This window comes from Miscanthus floridulus, chromosome 3 (assembly GCF_019320115.1).
Source record: "Miscanthus floridulus cultivar M001 chromosome 3, ASM1932011v1, whole genome shotgun sequence".
Lineage (NCBI taxonomy): Eukaryota > Viridiplantae > Streptophyta > Magnoliopsida > Poales > Poaceae > Miscanthus > Miscanthus floridulus.
Window position 1 is genome coordinate 104,565,594 of NC_089582.1, and position 10,754 is coordinate 104,576,347.

A 10,754-nucleotide genomic window follows, 5' to 3' on the forward strand; every position below is an offset into this window, starting at 1 on the left:
AGAAGATGGAGCATGACTCCAACTCGGATAAGGAGATGGAGCACAAACCCAATTCGGATGCAATTTTCAAAACAAAGGAGCCACACCTAATTGGACTCGAAGACACAACAATGATCATGAAGGAATACAACCCGTACAACTCCAAAAAGAACTTGGGAACATATGTACTATACAACACGGCATCAATCTACCAACACTTTACCCAAGACAAGATGAACTCAGCAAGAAAAATACTCCAAGAGGGAGCACAAGAAGGGATGATCATGACAGTTACCCCACAAGACTGTGTGGTGCATTGGCCGGGTTCTTTCACCTCAAGCAAAGCCCAGACTAGCACGTACATTGAAGAACTACCTTATCAAGAAGGAAAAGAACTCGGATCCAGCTCAGAAACTACTGACAGCTCAACCAAACAAAGGATGAAGTACCGTACAAGAAGAGCTCGGAAGAAGTACACTGTATACATGGTGGAGTAGTTAGAACAACCTTTGGAACCAGCATAGATACTAGATATAAAATCTTTAGACGAATTAGAAGGCAACATCTCACTGGATGAGAAAAGCGACAGTAACAAAAATGATGAGCAAAGGCTAGCAAGACTAAAGAAGAATAAATTGAAGGCTGGAAGAAGGAACAGGGCTAAACAAAGGAAGCAAATCTAGAAAAAATATAAGGCGGAACTAACGGAATACAACAGAAAGAAGGCAGAAAGAGAAGCCACAAAAAGTACAAAAAGGGAAAGAATTGAAGAATTAACAAAGGAGTTGCACACCCTCACAAATAATGGAAAAACAAAGGAAGATCAGAAGAAAGAAGCCGGGGGATCAGAAAAACAACCCGGTGAAGAAGTTCCACAGGAGCCACAAGGAGAGCAACCACCTAAAAATCAAGTTTTCAAAGGCTAGGACTAGTAGAGAGCGCTGATGTTAATGGAAGGTAGGAACATTACTTAAAGCAACAAGAAAGAGGCAAGCCAGAACTAAGTCAATGATACCTGGAAGCATCAAGAAGATTTGACAAAGAAGATGACTATGGAGAATCCGAGTTTAAAGAAGATAGATCTTATTACAGATGGGCAAGATCGCTAGACTATGGAAGAATGGAACCATACGACAGATTCCCTTGTTTTGCAAGAAGACTACAAACATTGAAGCTACCACACAAATTTAAACCAGCAAATCATTCCAAATACGATGGCAAAGTAGAACCAAGACAATGGCTAAGAGTTTATTCCCAATCTATTGAGTTAGCCGGAGGAGATGATGACATCAAGGCTCTAGTTTTCCCAATGGCCCTCGAAGCAATGCCACTACAATGGTTTGACAAATTGAGGCCAAGATCAATCAGATATTGGGAAGACTTGCAAGAAGCTTTCTGCAACAACTTTGCAGGCATTATTACCCATCCAATGACCGTAGCCGAGTTGAAAGGATTAAGGCAAAGGAGAGGAGAAAGTCTAAGGGAATACTATAGAAGATTCAGAGAATTCAGGGCTCAAGTCCACGACATTACCGATAGAGAAGTGATAGAAGCCTTTGCGGAAGGAATCTTAGCAAACTAGCAATACAAAGACTATTTCAATGAGAACCCAAGAACAAATGAAGATTTCAAGAGGGTTGTTGAAAAGCTGATTTCATCAGAAGAAAGAACCCAGCATCAGTTTGCTAGGGACAACCCAGAAAATAGAAGACCTGATTATAGACAGCAAGACAAAAGGCCAAGCAGGACAACATGGTGGCAACCACAGACAACAAGAGAAGATACAATGACAATAGCAACGGTGGCAATTACAATGGCAACTACAACAATAACAACAATAGTAACAACAGTGGGTACAACAGTAATAGCAACTATTGGAGCAACAACTACCAAGGAAAAGCACCAGAAAACATAGAGAACATGCCATGTCACATACACCCAGGAACCAGACACAAGTTAGTTGAATGCAGCACTTTTCAGTGGCAATTCATGAAGAGAGAAAACAGGAATCAAAACAACTCAGAGCAAAAGCAAGAAGAATCCAAGAAGGAGGAAAAGAAAGCTGAAGGGGATTATCAAGAACTCCAACGCCAATTAGCAGTAATATTCTCAGGTGTTCCTAACACACAAAGTAAAAGGCAAGAGAAATTAGCTCACAGAGCCATCATGGCAGCTGAACCAGCCACCCCAAGGTATTTAGATTGGTCAGAGTACCCCATCCACTTCACAAGAGAAGACCAATGGACCAGTGCAGCAAACGTAGGATGCTACCCATTGGTACTGGGTCCAACTATCGCAGGAGTGGCGGTAACTAAAGTACTCATCGATGGAGGAGCCAGGCTCAACATAATTTTCGTAGATACTCTCAGAAGGATGAATCTAGATTATGAAGGACTAATGACACCAACAAGCACACCATTCTATGGAATAGTACCTAGCAGAGCAGCTATGCCACTCGGACAGATAACCCTACCAGTCACCTTTGGAACACCAGACAAATACCGGACATAATTCATCAAGTTTGAAGTTGCAGACTTTGAATCATGCTACCACGCAATACTTGGGAGACCAGCTTTAACAAAATACATGGCAGTGCCACACTATCCATACCTACTACTCAAGATGCCAACAACAAAGGGCATATTATCATTGAAAGGAGATCTAAAGAAAGCACATGATTGCGACGTACAAGCAGTACAAATATCCGAAAGATTACAAGACATAAAGGAAGGAAAGGAGATTGCAATACTAGCCAACGAAATGAACCCGGATGAGATTCAAATACTGGCTAAGAAGCCAAGCAACTTTGCACCACCAAAAGAAGCCACTACCAAGACTATTGACTTGTTGACTGGTGACCCAAAGAAGACGGCAATCATCAGTGCAAATCTCGATCCCAAATAGGAACTCGCGCTCACCAACTTTCTTCGGGACAACAAAGATATCTTCGCTTGGAAGCCAGCCAACATGCCAGGGGTCCCAAGAAAGTTGGCTGAGCACATAATTGATGTGAACAAAGGGTCCAAACCCGTTAAGCAGAAGCTACAAAGATTCGCTCCAGACAGAAAAGCAGCAATAAAAAAAGAGATCACCAAGCTCATGACAGCAGGATTCATCAAAGAAATAATCAACCCGGATTGGCTTGCAAACCCGGTCCTAGTTGAGAAGAAGAATTCAAAAGAATGGTGCATATGCATTGACTACATAGACCTCAACAAACATTGCTCAAAAGATCCATATGTTCCACCAAGGATTGATCAAATCATCGACTCAATAGCAGGATCAGCTCTATTATCCTTTCTGGATTGCTATTCAGGCTATCATCAAATATCTCTAAGAGAAGAAGACCAAAGCAAGACATCGTTCATTACACCATTTGGGGCATATTGCTACAAATCAATGCCTTTTGGGCTAAAGAATGCAGGAGCAACATATCAAAGAGCAATTCAAACTTGTTTGGGGAATAAAGTCGGAAGAAACGCAGAAGCATACATTGACGATGTGGTAATCAAGACAAAAGAACCTAGATCATTGATAGAAGACCTCGAGGAGACTTTCAAGAATCTAAAAGCATGGTAGTGTAAGCTAAACCCCACAAAGTGTGTTTTTGGGGTCCCATCAGGACAACTACTCGGATTTCTAGTCAGCAACCGAGGAATTGAAGCAAGTACAAAGCAGGTTAAAGCCATCATGGATATGAAACCTCCAAAGAAAGTTAAAGACATACAGAAGCTTATAGGATGCATGGCGGCACTCAACAGATTCATCTCCCGACTAGGAGAAAAAGGGCTACCTTTTTTCAAATTATTGAAAAAGGCAGGAAATTTTGAATGGACAGAAGAGGCAAAAGAAGCATTCCAAAAGTTAAAAGAATACCTGGCATCATCACCAGTAATGACACCACCAAAAGGCAAAGAGGACATGATGCTATACATTACATCAACCAAGAACGTTGTCAACACAGCAATTGTGGTTGAAAGAGAAGAACCCGGACACGCTTACCAAGTGTAGAGACCAGTCTATTACATAAGCAAAGTACTAACAGAATCAAAAGTGAGATACCCACACATGCAAAAACTACTTTATGCGGTGTTGATATCATCAAGAAAACTGAGACATTATTTCCATGAACACAAGATTACAGTGGTAACCAATTTTCCACTTCAAGACATTCTACGCAACAAAGATGCAACAGGTCAGATATCAAAATGGGCAGTAGAACTCGGTGCTCTCAACCTAGACTTTAAACCAAAAACAGCAATCAAATCTCAAGCATTATCCGACTTCATTGTTGAATGGACAGAAATCAGTCTAAAAGAGCTCGAACCAATACTTGATCATTGGAAAATGTATTTTGATGGTTCCCTAAAGTTAGGAGGAGCTGGAGCAGGAGTGCTATTCATATCACCAGAAGGAAGACAATTAAAGTATGTGCTACAAATACTTTGGCAGGCAACTAACAATGAAGCAGAATATGAAGCATTAATACATGGTCTAAGAGTTGCAAGCTCACTTGGGATCAAAAGGCTACTTGTCTACGGTGATTCAGCTATAGTAATCAATCAAGTCAACAAGGATTGGGATTGTACAAAAGACAATATGGATGCATACTGTGTAGAAGTCAGAAAATTGGAGAAAATTTTCCAAGGGCTCAAAATCCATCATGTACTAAGGGATTCCAACGTTGCAGTAGATGTGTTAGCCATACTAGGATCAGATAGAGCAAAAGTACCACCTGGTATATTTGTAGAAGAACTCGCAGCCCCATCTATCAAACAACCTAGGAACACAGAAAAGGAGAAGGAGACAACGGATCTAATGGAAATAGATCAAGTAGAAGAACCAGACCAATCAAGACAAATCATGGTCCTACAAAATGATTGGAGACAAACATAAATTGATTTTATCAAAGAGAAGAAACTACCCAAAGACAAAGCAAAAGCAACCAGGGTTATATGAAGAAGCAAAAACTATGTTCTGGTGGGAGACAAACTATACAAAAGAGCAGCAGCATCTGGAGTACTGCTTAAATGTGTTCCAACAGATAAAGGAAAGGAAATCTTGGATGAAATCCACTCAGGATGTTGTGCAAATCATGCAGCCTCTAGGACACTGGTCGGCAAAGCATTCAGAACCGGGTCCTATTGGCCAACAGCACTCAAAGATGCAGAAGATCTTGTCAAAACATGCAAGAATTGTCAAATGTTTGCCAGACAATCACATGTGCCTGCTCATAATTTGATATGCATACCACCAGCTTGGCCGTTCTCATGCTGGGGGTTGGACCAAGTAGGACCACTAAAAAAAGCAAAAGGAGGCTTTGAATACATATTTGTGCCAATCGATAAATTTACAAAGTGGATTGAATATAAACCTTTGGTCAAATACAGTGTAGAAAAGGCAGTGGAATTCATACAAGACATCATGCATAGGTTTGGCATACCCAACAGAATAATCATGGACCTTGGTTCACCATTTACAGCAAGAGAATTTCAATATTGGGCAAAAGATTGTGGGATAGAAATCAACTTTGCATCAGTAGCACACCCACAGGCCAATGGACAAGTCAAAAGAGCAAATGGACTCATATTACAAGGCTTAAAACCAAGATTATACAAAGATTTGAAAGATTATGGTGGAAAATGGATCGACGAACTACCAAAAGTAGTATGGGGTTTAAGAACCCAGATCAGCAGAGCCACCGGCTACTCACCTTTCTTTCTGGTCTACGGATCAGAAGCAGTACTACCAGCCGACTTGATATGGCTATCTCCAAGAATAGAACAATACGAAGAAGGCGAAGCCAAAGAAACAAGGCAGTTAGAAATTGATTCAATAGAAGAAATAAGAGATAGTGCAATAATCCAAAATGCAAGATATCAGCAAGGACTATGAAGACATTATGATAAAAGTACTCAGCCCCGATCACTAAAGCCAGGGGACTTAGTATTACGACTAATCCAGAAAAAAGATGGACGACACAAACTACTCAGTCCGTGGGAAGGACCCTTCATCGTGAAAAACACAACAGGACCCGACACATACGAGTTGATGACTACAGATGAAATACCAGTGAAGAATACTTGGCATATCAGCCAACTCAAAAGATTCTACAATTAGTACAACATATTGTGCTCAAGCTTTAGAAGAAATAAAGCAGAAATTCTTCAAGAAGAACGACTTCATATATAAGCACTATCCAATGGACAGAACCAACCCGTAATTAGGTTGGGGAAAAAGGGGCTTCCCTGTTAACAGCCAACCTGGAAATGATTGTGCTACATGGGCAATTTTGTCACTCAACCATATGGAGATGGTTTGACTGACGGCCAACGGCCAAATAGCTTCTTGGGTAAGGAGACCCAAGCTAGCATTTGTCACTCTACCATAAAAAGAGATGGTACGACTAACAGCCCTGTCCAACGGACAGAACCAATCCGTAATTAGGTTGGGGAAAAAGGGGTAGCCCTACAGACAGCTCAACCCAGAAATGGTTGTTGCTAAACGGGCGCAATCGCTTACCCCAAGAGCCGGTACGATTGCTTACTTACCCTACAAACAGCCAACCCGGAAACGGTTGTGCTATACGGGTTCGATCGCTTACCCCAAGAGCTGGTACGATCGTTTACTACGCCCAACAAGCGGCGCTATCTACAAAAACAACTCGATCGCCTACCCCAAGAGCGGTACGATCGACTACTTCGCCCAAGGAGCGGCACAAGCAATACAACAACCCGGTCACCTACCCCAAAAGCGGTACGATCGACTACTTCGCCTAAGGAGCGGCACAAGCACTACAACAACCCGGTCGCCTACCCCAAGAGCGGTACGACCAACTACTTCACCCAAGGAGCGGCACAAGCACTACAACAACCCGGTCACCTACCCTAAGAGCGGTACAATCGACTACTTCACCCAAGGAGCGGCACAAGCACTCCAACAACTCGATCGCCTACCCCAAGAGTGGTACGACCGACTACTTCGCCCAAGGAGCGGCACAAGCACAAAAACAACTCAGTCGCCTACCCCAAGAGCGGTATGATCGACTACCTCGCCCAACAAGAAGGCATCTATAAATTTACAACTCGGTCGCCTACCCCAAGAGCAGTACGATCAACAAACTTCGCCCAACAAGCAGCATGATCAAAGTTAACTTGGCTACATATTCCAAGAACAGCATGACCAACTGCCTCGGCCTAAGAGCAGCCGAAACAATTGTACAATCTGGCAAGAATGGCCAACCAACTCGCCCCAAAAGCGGTAGGAAACAATCCTACAAGGATGGATATCTACTCAAGAAAGTAGTATGATCAAATCCCACACCCAAAAGGGTGGCAAAAACAACTCTACAAACCGGATATCAACATGCAGTCGATTATTGTTATCCGAAGAGCAACAAAACTAGCTTGTTCTTCGCCACCATCTCAGAAAAGCAAAGACAAGATTTGGATGGAAATAGCAGGGGATCAAAGGCACAACAGAGCTAGGGTTTTGGCTGAGATTGGGGAATTTTTTACAGCAAAGGCAAGTTAAGCCAATAGTAACAGAGCAGATATCTTTATACAAGGTAAATATGCAGCCCAAAGTACGCGGTCACTAATGGAAGGCCCTTCAAAGTTACTGTTATAGGAATAATTATAGTACGCACTAGAGAAGAGCAACGGTCCGTTCACACCACAACGGTTATCAATCCGTTCACAAGAAAGTTACTGAGAAAATAATATACAAGTTGGGTACGAGGCAACCGAAACAAAAAGAGCTCGGACACATCTCCAAACAAGTCGGACAACAACTCAGATAATATGATCTTTTATTCCTCTGATCAAGAAGATACTGGGATTACAACAGAGTACAAGATCTGATAAATTCAATAAAGAAAGCAAAGGAGATCATTCTAGAGTGGCAGCAAAGAACCCAGTGGAATTTGAGGTTGCAACCCTCCATAGGCAGATAGAGCAAGCATGGAAGCCACATCACAAGAACTCTTCTAACTACCAACGCGAAAGTTATCAAGTATACAAAAGCCCGACGGCTGCTCAACCTCACACAGCAGCATATCTATGAATGAGGAAAGAATTGAAGAAAGAATTTCCTACTCAAGGCGGAACCACAACCAGCAAAGAAGGAAAGCTACATCTGTACCATGAGATTAGGAAAAACACGCTCCTGAGAGCTACTTTACTCAGATAAGTCAAGAAACAACCTGGTTTGATCAAAAAAGAACCCCGATGAGGTACGACAAGAACCAAGACAAGCTTAGAAAGAACCCAGATTGATCAAAAAAGAACCTCGACAAGGTGCGGCAAGAACCAATACAAGCTTAGAAAGAACCCGGATTGATTAGAAAAGAACCCCAACAAGGAGAGATAGAGATCAAGTCAAGATTAGAAAGAACCCATATTGAAGAAAAACAACCCAGACAAGTTGGGAATAGAAATCAAGACAAAAAAGAACCTGGAGTGATAAGAAAACAACCTGGATGAGGTACATACAAGTTCAGAAAGAACCTGGACGAAGTGCAAACAACCTGGAAGAGGTACATCAAGAACCAGAGAAGTCTAGAAATGACCTAGATGAATAAAAACAACTCAGAAGAACATCATGGCTTTGTCAAACACTAAGCTCGGGGGTTTGGCATTCGCTTCAACTACGCCCGGGGGCTCAGATTTAAAGATGAAAGGACCAAGAATACAAGAACTCAAGACTACAACAAACGACAACACATCAAGACCCTTTATCCGATTTCTTTCCAAAAGAAAAGAACCTGGAGAAGGCTCGGGGGCTGCAAGTACCCACCATAGAAAAGTACATTTTTAATTTTTTGACCCTCCAGCTTTTTGTACCAAAAAACAAGAGGCTCGGGGGCTACACTCAATGAGTGCAATTTTTTGCAAAAATTGCACTCGCTGCACTCAAAGGAAAAGAACTTGGAGGACATCAAGATAGAAAGACCCTCTAGCTTTTTGTGCCAAACAGCTGATGCTCGAGGGCTGCACTCACTGAGTGCACTTTTTTCAGCAAAAAGTGCACATCAGTCAGAAGAAGAATCAAAGAAGACCATCTCAAGATTTCACTTCAAGAAGAACCCGGATCAAGTCTACAACAACTCGGCCCTTGAAGCTCAATCATGAAATGTTTTGAGGCTTGTCGATGGGGGACCCTATGGGCCCCCATAGACTGTACTATAGGGAAGTGGGCCATGGTAACAAGGCCCACAGCCCAATCGCCAAAAAGGGCACGGAGCAAAGCAACGTGCAAGACCAAAACTCCACTTCAGACTATACAAGGAAAGGTGCCCGAAGCATAGCTTAGGACTCTAACTTTGTATCCGAGTAGAACACAAACAACTCCTCTCAGCACCTAGACTATAAAGGGCTGGTGAGGATATCCCTTGTAAACGATGGAACACACCCAATACTCAAAGCAATATGATGCAAATAGGCTAACGCTGAACTAGACATAAGGTTATTACTTGACCAAGTCAAGGGCCTAAACCAGTATAAATCGTGAGTCTCTTTGCGTAACCGCCGAGTTCCACTATTCGTCGAAGCTCGAACAACTGTCTCGGGTACCCCCGTGGTAGGCTATCAGTGGTAAAACATCAACACTGTCGTTGGTGAGGATCCTCTGGTGTACATCATGGGCTGTGGTGCATGCATGCCCACCATCTCCATGATGCTTGATTTCCTCATCAATCTTTCGGTACTCCCGGACAAGCTGTTGTCCGACGTCATCGATCTCCAGCTTTCGTGCTCTCAGCTGCTCCATCCTTACATGAGATGGGGCCATTGCCTCCCCTCTGGTCCTGGCGTTAGGGTTGCCTGTCGGGGTTACCTCCTCCTCGGAGACGCTTTCAATGTGCCCCTCGGAGGTTTCCACCATGAAGCATTCCTAGGAAGGGTGATGGCTCCCCCTGCTAGAGTCATCGCTAGAGGACGGTCCTGGCCCCTCAGTGAGGAGCTTGTGGAGGGACTCTAGGTCATGTTCAATTACCCCCACGAACTCGCTATCCGTGGGTGGTTGAACCATGCGTAGTGCCACTAGGTGGCCAGCGGTTGCCGCAGCGTTGTGGAGACCGAACGGAAATGCTGTCGGGGCGCTCCGCATGTGGCGCTCCGGAGAGAGGTGCCCCTCTCTGGAAGGTCGTGCCACATCATCATTGAAAAGGGTGAGGCGACATTGGTTCTCCCTGGACTGCTAGGGTCCAAGGGAGATGCCGAGCTAGCGCCCAAGCCTCCTGTGGTCGAGGCCGATGGAGGGGAGAGATTGGATGGTGGTGTACGCCCATGCCAACTCTCCTCCCACTGTGATGATGAAATCTAGGCTCCCAAAGCACACATGTGCACCTAGGACCCAACTGACGTTGTGGTTAGCCATTCGTGGCCTGGTTTGGAACGCGCAAAGTCCCCTACCTGGTGCGCCAACTGTCAGTGTTTCGAACAAGCACCGGCTAGTAAATTTATATTTATGCACGTTAGGCCCGGATGGTGCACTAAAGGACACAAGATTTATACTGGTTCGGGCTAAATGTCCCTACGTCTAGTTTGTTGCTGCTCGTGTTATTAGCACCAAAAATGGTTCATAGTAGGGGGTACAAACGGTCAAGAGAGGGACTGGTCCTAGGTCTTTGATGTGTGTTGTGTTGTGTTGTCCATCAAAAGTCGGTCCCTTTAGTAGGGAGCCCTGCCCTCCCTTTTATAGGCCAAGGGGGGAGCAGGGGTTATAGATGGGAGAAAGAGAAAAATACCAAGAGTATAGAAGGTCCTTCGAAGGAT